The following is a 16,064-nucleotide window of genomic DNA, read 5'->3' as shown; positions in this document are numbered from 1 at the left end:
AGGGTTATTAGGCGGAGAAGTATATAGTAAGTCTACTACTATAGAGAGATAAGACGAGTAAGCTACTATCTATATTCGATAATCTAATAGATAATTAACGTTCCGTATAGAGTCTAGTCTCTTACTTTAGAGTCTCGTCTAATAACGGTCTAAGCTATTAATTAATATCTACGTTAGTACGATAGAAAATCTAACGGGTACTAAAGGGGGAGAAGAAACGGTCGTCGGTATTTAAGAAGAAGCTTAATATATTTATCGTAGACGAAGTTCTAAAGCGTTAATTTTAATATACTGCTAGCGTATAATATTATCTCGGGATACTAGGGCTATTTTGTACTTTTTAAGTACCTTTCGAGTATCGATATATATATCTATTTCCTTTACTTATATAGTTTTAAGTTCGTTAACGCGTACTTAAAGTTTATTAACTCGGCTACGTAATTCTTTAGCTCGAATCTAGTCTTCTCGGGCACTTAGAGCCTACTATCGATAGTCTTTAGCTTCTATATTAGTCTTTACTAATACTTTTACGAATCGTCTTATTATTATAAAAGTAAATAGTAGGCTACTACGAATAAACTCGATAAAGGTAGATATATTCTTAAAGGTATATCTAGTCTATAGATCTCGGTTAGGCGCTAAGTCGTACGTATAGACGTTTCTAAATTTATCTCTACGCTAATCGAGTAAGAATGATAGATCGAATCCGCGGCCTAAGATCGTAGGTTAAGGTAGTCGACGTTATTTATAAGATTACTACGTAGTGCTTAAATTCTTAAATAATACTCTAGGCGGGTCTTCTATAGAAGATACTTCTCGATTACTACCTTTAAGGAATCCTAGTATACTACGAGTAGGAGATAGTTCTCGATACTCGATACCTTTAACTAATTCTACTAGAGTATCCACGTCTATAGTCTATAACGTTACTTACGTAGACGTAAGAGTATCCTGCGTCTAGCGAATAGGAGATAGTAGTAGTCTGTCACGGATTCTCAGCCAACCTCACGTGCACTAGGCACGTGACGGTCCACGTAACATACCGAGGTCTTGGCACGCGCGTGCAGATGTATATCTATCCTACGCGCGCGGCGCAACTCTCTTTACAGTCCTTCGTACTACAATTTAAATCATATCTCTCATCTATTAGTTCGATATCCTATCGTACCCTATAGGTTCGTAATATCTTATAGTACCTCTTTTTTCTTTTTCTTATTTACTCTTCTTCTATTAAAACGACTCTAGCGCTTAAGCGCGGTACTCGTCTCGATAGAACCTAAGGACCCTATAACCTATATAAATCGACTCTTACGCCTAAGCGCGATACTCGAGATATATAGAATTATAGTCCTCTTTAATCTATAAGATCGACTCTTGCGCCTAAGCGCGGTACTCGAGATCCCGGTTAAAGTCCTTCTTATTTCTTCTACTTTTAAAACCCTCGAAGTCTAGAGATCGACTCTAGCGCCTAAGCGCGATACTCGGACCCTAGATCTCGAGGCTCTTCGTTTATTATCTATTTTCTTTTAAAACCTTAATATCTAACGGATCGACTCTAGCGCCGGAGCGCGATACTCGAAAACTTAGATATTAAGATCTTAGTTCTACTTACTTCTCTTCTTTCTTACCTTTAACCGAATATCCTATAGCTATATCGAATTCTCCGAATCCTTTCGAACCTCCTAACTCGGCTAATCTCCCTACGACCGATCTCGATACGAGCGACCTATATACTCTTCGAGCCTAGCGTATAAAAGCCTAAGTAAATATACTAGCTAACGTACCTTCGTTAAGTTCTACTACTTAAAAGCGAAAGAGTAAATTACTAGCGAGATAAGGCTTACTACGTAAAGGCTTATCGGCTAAGGAAAAAAAGAAGATAATACTAGAGAATAACGATAATAGCGAAGAAGAGGTAGATAATCTAAATCCTAAATTAGATATAGGACCTCTATCTATACTAGCTCGTTAAACTCGCTCTTAGACGTAGGCGTAGTTCTAAACTTAAATATCGAAATCTTATACTTAGATAACGTTATAAACGGAACCTATTATAGGGAATAAGACGATATTCCTATTAGTAGAGAAAGATATACTAAGAGTCCTCTTCTTTACGCGTTAGATATTAGAATTCTTAAGAGGTACGGATTAAGACGATAAAGAAGATATCGATACGGAAGAATATAATATCCTAATAATCTTCGTTCGACGATCTATCCGAGCGAGATAGAATATTTCTCGAGTCCGTAATATATAACGAGAGTTCGATTTAGCCTTCTTATTAGATTAGTACCGTAATAAGTATAGTAACTACTATACTCGAGATAAAACTCTCGATATAGATCCGTAGACGGATTACTTCTTTAAGAATATTTACGACTTCGCCGACTATTATAGATCGTATCTACGATACGCTAGTACCTTACTAAGAAGATTTATTAAGAGCTATTAGATAGCTTTAGAGGAACTAGATTAGCTACGCCTACTCGTAAATACCTTATTAGAGGTTTAAGCTACTCTAGATAGTTTAGATAGTAAGATTACTAGGCTAAATAGGGAAGTCGAGAAACTTACTAACGATAACGCTCGTATATAGAATAATCTAGATCGCTATAAATAAGCTCTAGTATCGAGAGATAAAGTTATTCTAGAATAATATATCGAAATAGATCGCCTAGAGATATAACTATAGAACGCTACCGCTAACGCTCGTCGAGCTTCTTAGATAATATCTCTACGACTCGTATCTCCGCTAATACCTCGGCGTACTACGTTATACGCTAATATAGGAGGTACTACCGTTATACCGCCTATAGGTCTTAAAGCGGCTATACCCCCAGCTATATATCGTTCGCACGCCTATACTAATTAGTATACTACTATATAAAGACGGAGATCTTCTTCCCGCTATATCGGAATAAGTATCTCTACTACGTTAAAACTAAAGATTTCTAATCCTAATAAGTTTAATAGTAATACGAAAGACTACGATAAATAGAAGTCGAAGATAATCTTTAAAATTTAAGCCGATAACGATTATTATCGAGAGAAGGGTCTAGAAGCGCTAGTTAGATATATTTCTAGCCGTTATACTAAGATAGCTTTTAATACTCTAAGGTCTTACTTATCGACCTTCGCTATCTAGTATAGTAATCGTCTATTTACTAGCGTAGATAAAGTATAGAAAACGCTCGACCGATTCTTCTAGGAATATAACCGTAAGAAGACGATACGTATAAAGTTTACTAGACTTTATTAAGGTAACTAGTAATTCTTCGACGATTTCTTAAATAAGTTTAATCTAATAGTAGATTATCTATAGAAAACCGAACGAGATATTATCTATAAGTTAAAGATTAAGCTTAATAAAAGGCTATTTACGTATATTAGTAATAGTACGATATATTATACTAAAGTATAACTAGTAGATAGATATCGTCTTATAAAGAAGATTATCGAGAAAGTAAACTTAAGGAAAGTAGATCGTATCGGAGCTCCTTCTACTAAAGTTTCCTATTTAGCGCCTCGATACTCTAGACTACCTCTATATATATCGTTAAAGAATCTAGATAACGTCTCTTCTAAATTTAAAAATCTATCGCCTTTAACTAAACTAATACGTTAAAAGCTACGAGACGAAAATCGTTATTTTATCTATCGAAAGAAAGAATACCGTATAAATAATCTCGATTACGAACTCTTCCGTTAGACGAAGACTAATAAAATTAGCGCCTTATCGATACTAGATACGATTAATAAAGACGAATTAAAGCTCGACTTAGACGCTAATCTTAGTTATAATTCTACTAATCTAGAAGATTATAACGATAATATCGACTCGAAAAACTAATCGTTTTAGACTAACTTCGCTTAGTTAATTTAGAACGCCTATTACCCGAGCGAGATAAAATAACGTTAACTATTAAACTTCTATCTATAACGATAGAAGAATATAACTATCTAACGCTAGAATATACGGTAGGTCTTCCGACTAATCGAACTACCCGATATAAAGCTATATTAGATACGGGCGCTATATCTATATTTATTAATAGACGGTTTATAAAACGGTATCGAATTTCTCGTTAATTACTACCTCGCCCTCGTAAAGTTAAAATAGTAGATAGACGTCGGTTTTATATTACGGAGTTTATAGATATCGAATACGCTATTAGCTATTATTTCGAACGTTTAAAGTATTACGTAGTATCTACCCTAAGCTACTAACTAATACTTAGACTTCCTTAGATAGCCCGATATAATATAAAACTCGACTTTCGTAGTCGATCTATTACTTTCCTATCTTCTTATTATAAAGCGTACTTACTCTATCGTACTAATAAAACCGTCTATAGCGCTAAAGGTCTCGATATAATCGCTCTCTCGGTCTAGATTAATAAAATTAATTTAAGAACTAAGACGCTATTTAACTTTTATTAGACTATCTATAATAATATATAAGACTATACCGTTTTCTAGCCTTAGGATACTACTCTAGGTAAGGAATCTAATCGTAACTATCTATCCTATAATATTATTGCCTACGAGGACTTAAATTTATACGTATTAGGTGATCGTTCTCCTATTAAGTACTATACTATTAACTCGATAGACTTCGAAAAGTTTATAGTCGGAAAGGAAGAAATTATAGACCTTAAATAATATATTCCTCTCGAATATTACGAATATCTCGACGTATTCTTAACTCCGAAGTCGGATAAGCTATCTCCTTATAGACCTAGATTAGACTATAAAATTAAGCTAAGTTAAACCGATTCTAATAAGCTTTCTTATAAGAAGATATACGGTATAATATAGAAAGAATTAGTAGTCGTAAAGAAGTATCTAGACGAGATACTAGTAAAAGAGTTTATACGCCCTTTATCCTCCTCTATTATATTATCTATAATCTTAGTAAAGAAACCCGAAGGAGGATTACGCTTTTATATAGATTATCGAGCGCTAAATACTATTATAATTAAGAACCGATACTCTATTCCTAGAATTCGGGAGACTCTCGATCGCTTATATAAAGCGAAATACTATACTAAGTTCGATATAATATTAGTATTTAATAGGCTTCGCGTAGTACTAGAAGACGAATAGAAAATAGTATTTATTACCCGTTTCGGCTAATTCGAATACTTAGTTATACCTTTCGGTCTATATAACGTACTATTATTCTTCTAATATTATATTAATCGTATATTATAGAGTATTTTAGACGATTTCTATATAGCGTACTTAGACGACGTACTTATCTTTAGTAATTTACTAGAAGAATATCGAAAGTATATTAAGAAAGTCCTATAGCGATTAAAGAAGGCTAAGCTATATCTCGATATACGAAAGACTAACTTCTACGTATAGGAAGTAAAATATCTTAGTATAATTATATCTACGTTAGGACTTAAGATAGACTCCTCGAAAGTATAAATAGTTATTAACTAGTAAGTCTCTCGTTATATAAAGAACGTTTAATCGTTTCTAGAGTTTACTAACTTCTACCGTATATTTATTAGCGGATTCGGCCGTATTACTTATTTATTAACTAAACTCGTTAAAGGCTATAAAGAAAAGCTATTTATCTAGACTATTTAATATTAGGAAGCGTTTAAGAATCTAAAATACTAATTCTTATCTTCGTCTATTCCCGGATACTTCGATCTAGATTCGCTAATATAGATTAAAGTAGACGTATTCGACCTTATAGTAGTCGATATACTATCTTAATTCGACGTCGAAGGACGTCTTAAGTCGATAGCCTACTTCTCTAAGAAAATAAGTCTAGTCGAATATAATTACGAAATCTACGATAAAGAATTACTCGCTATCGTTTGAGTCTTTAAAGAATAGCGACCTAAGCTTATAGAAATAAACTCGAAGATACCTATTCGAGTCCTATCCGATTATAGATCGTTAGAATACTTTATATCTACGAAAGTACTAACTCGACGGTAAGTACGATAGAGCGAGTTTCTCTCCGAATTCGACTTCGAGATCTAATACCGACTAGGTAATCTCGGAACGAAACCTAATAGTCTTACTCGCCGACTAGGGGATAAGCTAGTAGAAGAAGACGAATATATTAAATATTAATACTAGACCCTTTTAAAGAGTAATAACTTAGCTAAAGAAGTACTACCCGTTAATTGTCTTTATACTACTAAACTACTCGCTATAGTACTTAATTCTAACGATAAAGAGGAAGTAATCCTAGATATAGTAGAAGCGGCTTATTAATAGGATAATATACTAAAAGCTATTATCGAGGCTCTAGATAGAGGCGATAGGTAACTACTACGCTTACTAGCTATAAAGAACTATATTTTACTTATTAATTACGAGTATAAAAATAATATAGTCTACTATAGAGGGAAGGTATAGATACTAAACGATAAGGAACTTAGATTAGCTATCTTAAAAGCTTATTACGACCTTTCTACTTTAGGATATCTAGAATACGCGCGAATATACGAGGCGATTAATTAAACGTAGTATTAGCTCGAAATATATAAATAAGTTAAATATTATATTAAGAATTATTATATCTATCGGAAGATAAAATCGTTTAGAGATTCCTACTCCGAAGGACTACTTTAGCTCCCGATATCGGAACGGCTATAGAAAGAAGTATCTATGAATTTCGTCGTAGACCTACCTCTATATTCCCGTAATAGAATTAGCTACCGTAATATTATAGTAGTAGTCGATAGACTTACGAAATAGAGATACTATATACCCTATAATAAGATAGATACTACTACTACTATAACCTTATTTATCTTAAACGTTTTTAATAGGCATAGTCTTCTCGACTTTATTACTTCTAATAGAGGGACGTAGTTTACGTCTTAACTATAGAAACGCCTTTATTAACGATTAAAAATATCGAAACGGATATCCTTAGTATATTATCTCGAAACCGACGGATAATTAGAAATCGCTAACTAGTAGATAGAGTAATACCTAAGAGGATACTATAACTACCTTTAGAACGACTAGGTTAATTAGCTATCCCTAGCCGAATTCGTAGCTAATACTTATATATTAAAGACTATAGGGATAATACCGTTCTTTACGAATTATAGCTTCGAACCCCGATTTAGTATTAAACCTCTAGAAGACTAGCCGCTACTACCAATATCGACATAGATAATACGAGAAGTACTAAAAGTAGATAAGTTAGTAGCTAGAATAACCTATATTTATAAAGAGGCGAAGATATAAATAGTACTTTTCTAAGTATATTATAAGGAATATACTCGACGTAACTCTATACCTATCTATAAAGTCGGCGATATAGTATAGCTAAATACTAAGTATATTAGAATAGAGAGACCTTCGAAGAAATTAGACGTAAAGAACGAAGGCCTATTTCGTATTACTAAAGTAGTAAATCTTAGGGCCTACTAACTTAAACTCCTCGAAGACTCTCGAATCTATAACGTATTCTATATCTTATTACTTCGACTAGCCGCTATAGATCTATTTCTAGAGTAGCGTAAGATCGAACTACCCTCTATTCTAATATCTCGAGAAGATAGAGACGTCGAAGAATACGAAGTCTTAGATATCTAGGATTCGAGAATTAAAGGTAAACTAGGTTAACTAGAATATCTTATAAGGTAGAAGGGCGCTACGAAGAACTAGGAGCTATAAAAGTATATTCTACTAGGGTATAAAGAACTAATACTAGAGTTTTATTAGAAGTACCCTAATAAATCTAGTCTATCTAAGGAATATGATTTTATAAAAGAATTAAAGGATAGGAATATTCTATAGATACTAGACGAGAATATAAATAGACGCCCGAAACGATAACGTAAACTAATAAGAAAGCTTATCGAAGCCGAATAAATATAAATCGCTCTATCGACTATCGGATTACTTAAATACTCGTCGAAACGGCCTATCGGGAACCGCTATTAACTAAGACTTAGAAGTTACTCTATCGGCCTAGATTAATAGCTATCTCGAGGATATTAATAAGAATAATTCTAGCGATAATCGATTAGTATTTCTCGAATAGATAGCTTCCGAATAGTTATTTAGACGCTCTTATATTCGCTATAGCGAAATTTAAGAGAGAGGGATATTAATAAGAACTAGCTCGAGAGACCTCGCCACTAGTTTAGAGGGGGGAGATATTACGGATTCTTAGCTAACCTTACGTACACTAGGTACGTAACGGTCTACGTAATATACCGAGGTCTTAGCACGCGCGTGCAGGTGTATATCTATCCTACGCGCGCGCGCAACTCTCTTTACAGTCCTTCGTACTGCAATTCAAATCACATCTCTCACCTATTGGTTCGATACCCTATCGCACCCTGTAGGTTCGTGATATAGTCCTATATTCTAACTAGCTTCTTTATCCTCTTCTTCCTATGTCTCTTCCTACGCTGCCTACGCGGCTTGACTTCTCTTACTCGGGGAGCGTAATTTAGCGGGGGATCGACCTCGTTTCTTCGGCGAGTACGAGGAAAGAGGAGGAGCGTTAGCTAGGGCGTTAGCTCGAGACTAGGCGCGTTAAGCGCGGAGAGATGGTAGGTCGTCTATATTTATAGGTCTAGTTAAAGGAGGATTAGTCGGAGGAGGATCGATTAGAGGAGGTTTCGATATAGTAAATACGATTAACGATCGATAAGGTAGGGTAGTAAAGAAGAACCTAAAACTCTAAAGTAGATACTACGTCTTAGATCGGCTATAATACTTACTTAATATTTATCGGTTTAAAAGAGGGTATTAATAAAAGAGATACTATAAAGACTACGCCTCTAATCGGCTATAGTTTATTACAGTACTAAATAACTAGAGTCGATAGCTACGCCTTAGATCGGCTATAACTTAAGTCTAGGGTCTTAATCTACGATTACGCCTCTAATCGGCTATAGTCGTAATCGATAACTAACTAGGTTGCGCCTCTAATCGGCTATAACTTAAGTTAGGTGTGTTAACTTGCCGGCGCTTCTCTAATCGGAAGTACTAGGTAAGTTATAAGAGAGGTACTGTAAGATATTACGAACCTAGAAGCAATAGGTATATAATTAATAGAATTATAGTACGAAGACTATAAAGGAGAGTTGCGCGGGTGCGCGAGGTAGATGTGCACCGAGGCGCGCTAAGGCCTCTTATGCTAAGCCTTCGGATAAGTCAGCAGCCTAGTTACGTGGAAAGGCTGCGCTTCGTGTCACGTACAATCGTCCTTAAACCCAGAACCGTAACAATACTAATAGCCGATTAGATTCCCCTAAACTACGTGCCTAACGCTCGTCGCTTAGTTCGTATATAATAGGTAATACTCTATAGTAGAGTAGGCGTACCCTTCGAGAAAAATGTGCGTAAAGTAGCCTCGACGCTTAATTTGTCGTTCTAGTAGTCCCTTACTAATATTATAGGTATCTTATCTAGTAGTAGCCCTTAAGACGGTCGTATTAACCTCGCTCCTTATATACGAGAAGCTAATAGTACTAGTAGGGATAATATAATACTTCCGATAATTTTAGAAGCTATCTAAGTACTCGTTAAAATATATTATATAGCCGTAAATACCCCTATTATATATCTCCCTTACGTTATATATACTAATCCTTTATAGTATAATATATACTCTTTAATATAGGGCGATAAGAGGGGTTTAGTACTATAAGTTACTAATAGTAGATATACTTCTCGTACGCGAATTACGGATTATATACTTTATTAATTTTAAGATATCTTTATACGTTCTCGATAGCGCTACGCAAATAATATTATAATAATATTAATTTTTATTTAAATCGTTTTATTTCTTCTTCTATATATCGTATATACTTCTCCGGTTCTTATAAGTCGTAGGCCTTCGACTAGCCCTTTTACCTTATATAGTACTCGGTTCTACCGTTTCTCTAGCGTTCGTCTAGTACCTTAGCGACTTTCTACTTCTTCTCTTCTTTAATATTAACTAGTTTAGGAGACTCTTCGCTAGATTACTAGCGATACGTCTATAGAAGCGATATATAGAATATATAGTATAGTCGCTCGTACTTTTAGGGTAGATCTAGTTAATAGGTATTCTCCCCGTACTTCTTAAGAATCTTAAAAGGCCCTAGGAACTAGTCTAATAGCTTCTTACTTACGTATATAATACGAATATAACGAGCGGCGAGTAGAACTTTATTCCTAATCTTAAAGGTAATCTTTTTCTGTTTCTTATTATAATATTTTACTATACGCTTCGCTATCTCCTCGCCCGCTTCCTTAGCTATATTAAGTACTTCTATAATTACTATAGTCTTCTTTCTAGCTACGATATTTCTCTAGATTCTTAAGAAGAATTCGCCGTTAATATTTATATATAGCGAGAGAGTAAATACTAAGACTTACTCGAAAGGCGTTTTCTCTATAGTTATACTTAGAGTAGCGTTTATAGTATACTTAGCGCTTACTAGTAGGTCTATCTAGTCTAACTACTAGTAGTTTACGTAGTAGCGTAGGTAGTACTCTAGAGTCTAGTTTATTCTCTCGGTTTATCTATCTATCTACGGATAGAACGCGATTAAGAATAACCTACGTATCGTAAGATAGTAGTAGAGGTCCTCTTAATATAAGAATATAAATATTAAGTCTCTATTACTAACTATCGACCGAGGGCTCTCGAATCTTATAATAATCTTTTTAAGGATAATTCTACCTAGGCCGGCTATATCTATTATACTCCTATACGGCGTAAGACTTACTATCTTTAAGTATCTATTAACTATTACTAGAATTAAGTCGTATACGTAGCCGTTATATACCGATAGCGGTAATCTAACTATAAAGTCTATACTAATATCTTTCTATAGACTATTCGACTAAGATAGTATCTCGAGTTCGTTATATAATCTATATTTAGATACTTTTATTCGCTAATAGATATTATAAATATTAATATACTTATTAATATCTTTCCTTATCTATAACTACTAGTAGTATCGCTTAATAGTCGTTAGCGTCCGCGCTTAGTCGAAATACTCCTCTTACTATAGGTTATTATAGTTAACTCTAAGGATCTTCTACCTTATAGTAGAATTTCGAGAGATATACGCCGCGTTATCCTTTTATACGAGTCCTATATAATTCTCGCTCTAAAGCTCTCTATAGAGTTCTTTAGCGACCTCCCTCTTTAGAAAGAGTCTCTATTCTTTTCTTTAATACTATTTATCGTTAGTTTAGAGCTCTTATAGACGAATAGTAAGCTTCTTATATCGTATTCGTACGATTTCGGCTTATTTCTTATTCTCGTTTACTTCTAATATTTCGAGGGTTTTAGAGAGTAGTAGAGTTACTATATTATACTTACTCTTAGTAGACTTTCTACTATTCTAGACTATTACTCTTATTAGAACGTCTACTATAGCGATTCTCTTCTTTTATATATAATTAGTATACTTTTCGGCCGCTTCTAGAACTCTCTTCTTAAGGAGTTTAACTAGGAAGTTCTCTATAAATATCTCGTTATCGGCTTTATAGTCTAGACGGCGGGATAGTCTATTAGTTAAGTTATCTTTCTCTCGCCTCTATTAAATATAGAAGTCGTATATAACTAGTATCTTAGTCTACTATATCTACTTCCTATTTAAGACCTTTATAGTTATAAACTCTTATAGGGCTTTATAATTAATAAGTACTATTATACTATATATAGATACTTTAAGGTAGTAGCGCTATATCTTAAAGGTCTCTATAATAGCTAGTATCTTATCGTCTCTCGTATAGTAGTTTCTCTCTACGAAGTTTAATTTCCTTAAGAAGAATACTATAGACTTCTAAATCGTACGTTCTCCCTATATCTCGTACGCTTAAATAAATACGTCTTCGATTACTACGCCTAATATGTCTATCTCGACCCTCGATTACCTCTTAGGATTAAAGTAGATTAGTATTAGTACGCTAGTAAAGTACCGCTTAAGCTCTTAAAACGTAAGCTTAGCGCTATCGGGCTACTCGAAGGGGCTACTTTTCTTATCTACTACTATACTCGTAAGAAGACTTATAATAGACGCTATAATCTTTAAGTAATTCTTAATAAATTCTCTATAGAAGTTAGCGAATTCTAAGAAAATCTAGATCTCTTAATATAATTTTAGGGCTAGCTATTCTTATATCGCTTAAACTCTACTAGAATCTATCGATATATCTTTAATCTTACGTAATATTCTAGAAAGTTAACTTAGATTATATAAAACTTATATTTTAATAGCTTTATATAGAGCTTATATTTCTTAAGTCGTTCTAGAACTTATTATATATATTACTTATACTTCTCTATATTAGTACTATAAATAAGTATATCGTTTATATATACTATATAGATATTATCGAGAAGGTCTCGAAGCGCTTCGTTAATATAAGTCTAAAATATTATAGGAGTATTAGTTAATCTAACTAGTATAACGAGATACTTAAAATACCTATATCGCGTACAAAATATAGTTTTCTAGCGATCTTTCTTTATAATCTATATATAGTAATATATATTTTAAAGATTAAGTTTAGTAAAAATCTTCGCTCTACTTAGGTAATCGAGAATTTTAGAAATTAGAGATAAAGAGTATCGATTCTTACGAGTAATTTTATTAAGCGCGCGATAGTCGACGTATAGTCGTAGCTTCTTATTCTTTTTCGGGACGAATAGAACTAGTACTCTAGTAAGAGATTTACTTAGCTATATCTACTCTTTACGTATACTACTCTCGATATACTCGCGTAGTATCTCGAGCTTCTTTTTACTAAGGGAGTAGAGTAATCTATATAATACTATTTCTTCTTTCTTAATAGAAATCGAGTATCGAGTTTTAGTTACTTTTAAGAAGATATAGGCTTTCGGCTTATCGAATATATATATATACGAGCGGTATACTTTAGGGAGTTTAACCTCGCCTTTCTATATAACTATAAGTATTACGTCTACGTTCTTTATATAGATAACCCCTTATAGTAGTACTATTAGTATTCCTATTAATAGATTATCGAGATTCGCTATAAGCTTCTTTATTAATATACGTAGTACTTACTCGTTCTTTATATCTAAGTAGCTTTAAGTATCTCTTTCCTAGTTAATATACGGATTTATTTCTTATAGCTAAGAATATTTAAGAATTACGTTATAGGCCTAAATATTAATAGCGATATATTTATATCTACGCTATCGGTATTCTTCTTATATATTAGTCGTATATATATTAAGTTTATACTTTCTATATACTTAGATAGAGTATTCGTTAACGGTATATACTCGTATATTTAAGATATTAGATTTCGCTCTATACTTAGCGATAATAAGTTACGAGATAAAGTTCGCTTATATTCCGCTATTAAGTAGCGCGCGTATCTTAATAGGTCTCTTTAGCGTATTAACTTTAATTTCTATTATAAGTATCTTTAATACGGGGATCTTCTATAAGTCCTCTCTAAATAGTTCTAGTACTATTACGATACTTAATATACTAGAAATTAGTTTTTTACCTTATTCTTCTTCTTTATAGACGCCTTATCTACGATCCTCTATTATCTTTATCTCTTACTACGATAGTCTTCGCCTTAATAGTCCTTTTTTCTATAGATATAATACTCTTTTAGAAAGGGTCTTAAATATCTATATTTCGATTTATTCCTTTTTTCTATCGCTAATATCTTCTTCTACGTCTTCGATACGGATTAGTTAGACTTCTTCTATAAGGTCTATCTCTTATCTCGAGATCTTTAATATAGTTTCTAATAGAGGCCGAAGATTCGAGAGTTCTTCTTTTTCTTATATTACTCGCTCTAACGTCGTTATATAATTACGTTCTTATAGCGTAAAGCGAAAGCTATAATTTACTCTCGAGAGAGAATCTCTTTATACTTATATATAATTTCTATATAGAGTATAAATATATAGCTATTAAGTAGTATTTATACTCTTCGCTCGTTATCTATTATTAGCGAGATCTTCTTCTTAATCGTCTCGATCTTTATAAGAAAGTCCCTAAACGACTAGTTTAGTCCTTACTTCGTTTCCGCTAGGCGAATTAATATTTAGCTCTTACGTATTATAGAGGTTACGACTACGCTCTTTAGATAGTCGATAAATTCCCTCTAGCGTATAAACTTAGATTTATCTCTAGTCTAGACCTTCTTAGCTCTATTCTCTAGATATATTACTACGTACCTAATACGATAAGTATAGTAGTCTTTAGTATACGATTTTATAGTTCGAAAGAGCTTTCTCTATCTAAGGTCGAACTTTCGAAGTTCTTTAATAGATTTTTCTTTAAATTTTAGTAAAGAGGCTATCTTAATATATTTAGCTAAGTATTTCTTCTCCTCTTCGAGTAAGCTCTAGCGTCGCTTACGAAACGGTAGCGTAGTACTCTCTACTTCTACGTATCGAGTAGGTTTACGGCCTTCTAGTTTAGTCTCTATTACTCGTATCTCTTTCTTTAGCTATTTTCGTATTAACCGCGCCTTAAGTTCCGTATAGCGTCGGTAAAGCTTATTTATCTCGTCGACGCTTACTAAGAAATAACTAGCTTTAGGGGTTACTTTCTCGCCCGCGGCTCCTATAATAGGATTCTCTACGATACTACTTAATCTTCTATTATAGTATTAGCTATTTCTCTCTTAAGGGTTTCCTCCCGAGTAGGCTTAGCTACTATTAGGCTAGTTATACTTCGCGTACGAGAAGCTATTATTATCGTATTAGTCGCTTAGCCGATTTAGTTTAACTCTTCGAGAATATTATAGATAGCCTATAAGAATAGACTAAGCTAGGCAATAAGTATTAATAGTAATATCTAATATAGATATATTATATAAGACTTAAAGAGTTAAGGAGTTTAACCTAGTATACGAGAGGTATACGTATACTATATACTCTATGTGCGTATATATCTTGGCAGCCTTGGCATGTATGCTCCCTTTAGCACTCGGCCACCTTGCCATTCGTGACATAAGTTAAATAACTCTTTCTTATTTACTAGCCTTAATTACGCGCTTTCCTACTCTTTAAGGTAATATCTCGTCCGTAGATAGGATACTAGAGCGAAGAAGAAGGAGGCGTAGTTTATATTAGCTAGGAAGTATTAGCCGTAAGGTAGCTTAAATCGATCTTTTCGAGTAGCGTCTTATAATACTCGAGTATTATAAGTAGAGTCTTCTTAATCTATATAAATAAAGGTAAACCTAAGACTAAAATTATAGATAGCTAGGACGTTTTATAATAGAAAGTCTTTTCTATTACGCTAAGCCGATTACTTCTTAACTAGGATATAAGCGTAAATTTAAGTACTATTAAAGGCGCCGATATAGTTCTTAAAGGCTTTAAATTTACTATTATTCTCGATCTTAGACGATATAGAAGATATCTTTATCGATTATCTAATAATCTTATAATATAAGTCGACGAGGGCGAGTAATATACTATTAAAAGAGCGTAAGATTAAGGAGATAGAGCGACCGAAAAGAAGTTAAGTATTTCGATAACCGCTACTAGATCGATAGATATTAAGAAATATTACTAATCGCTCTTCTATCGTAATAGTATAAGTATCCTTTACTCTACTAGTCTCTCTTAAGCGCCGCGCGAGTATAAGAAATATCTTCTTCTAGAGCCTAGTATATAGATATAACTAAGTAGGATATTCGAGCTATTTAGCTATCTTCTCTTAGCCCTATAGAGGGTTTAAAAAGATCGATTACGGCGGCTTTCGTATTGTTTAGGCGCCGACGACAAGACTAACGACAAGATAGATAGCTATACTCTATAATAACTTAAGTAACTCGTTAATATTATCGAATTTAAGCGACTTATCGAAATCTATAATTACGCTATCTATAATTATACTATTAATAATAATAATTCTATTGATTTAATAGGCGTAGTTTTACGGGCGTAGTCTCGTAGTCTATAGATATCGAGCGTATTATCGAGCGATTCTATTAAAACGCGAAAAGGTGGAGCCTAGGTGGATTTTAGTGTGAAAATAGCGCGTAATTCGAACGGGGTATATCCCTATTAAAGTGGTTGAAAACGCGGTTATATTCTGGCGGTTCGAAAT

The sequence above is a fragment of the Exophiala dermatitidis genome (assembly GCF_000230625.1).
Source record: "Exophiala dermatitidis NIH/UT8656 unplaced genomic scaffold supercont1.6, whole genome shotgun sequence".
Classification (NCBI taxonomy): Eukaryota; Fungi; Ascomycota; class Eurotiomycetes; order Chaetothyriales; family Herpotrichiellaceae; genus Exophiala; species Exophiala dermatitidis.
The sequence above is the reverse complement of the archived record's forward strand: the minus strand, read 5'-3'. Positions refer to the sequence as shown.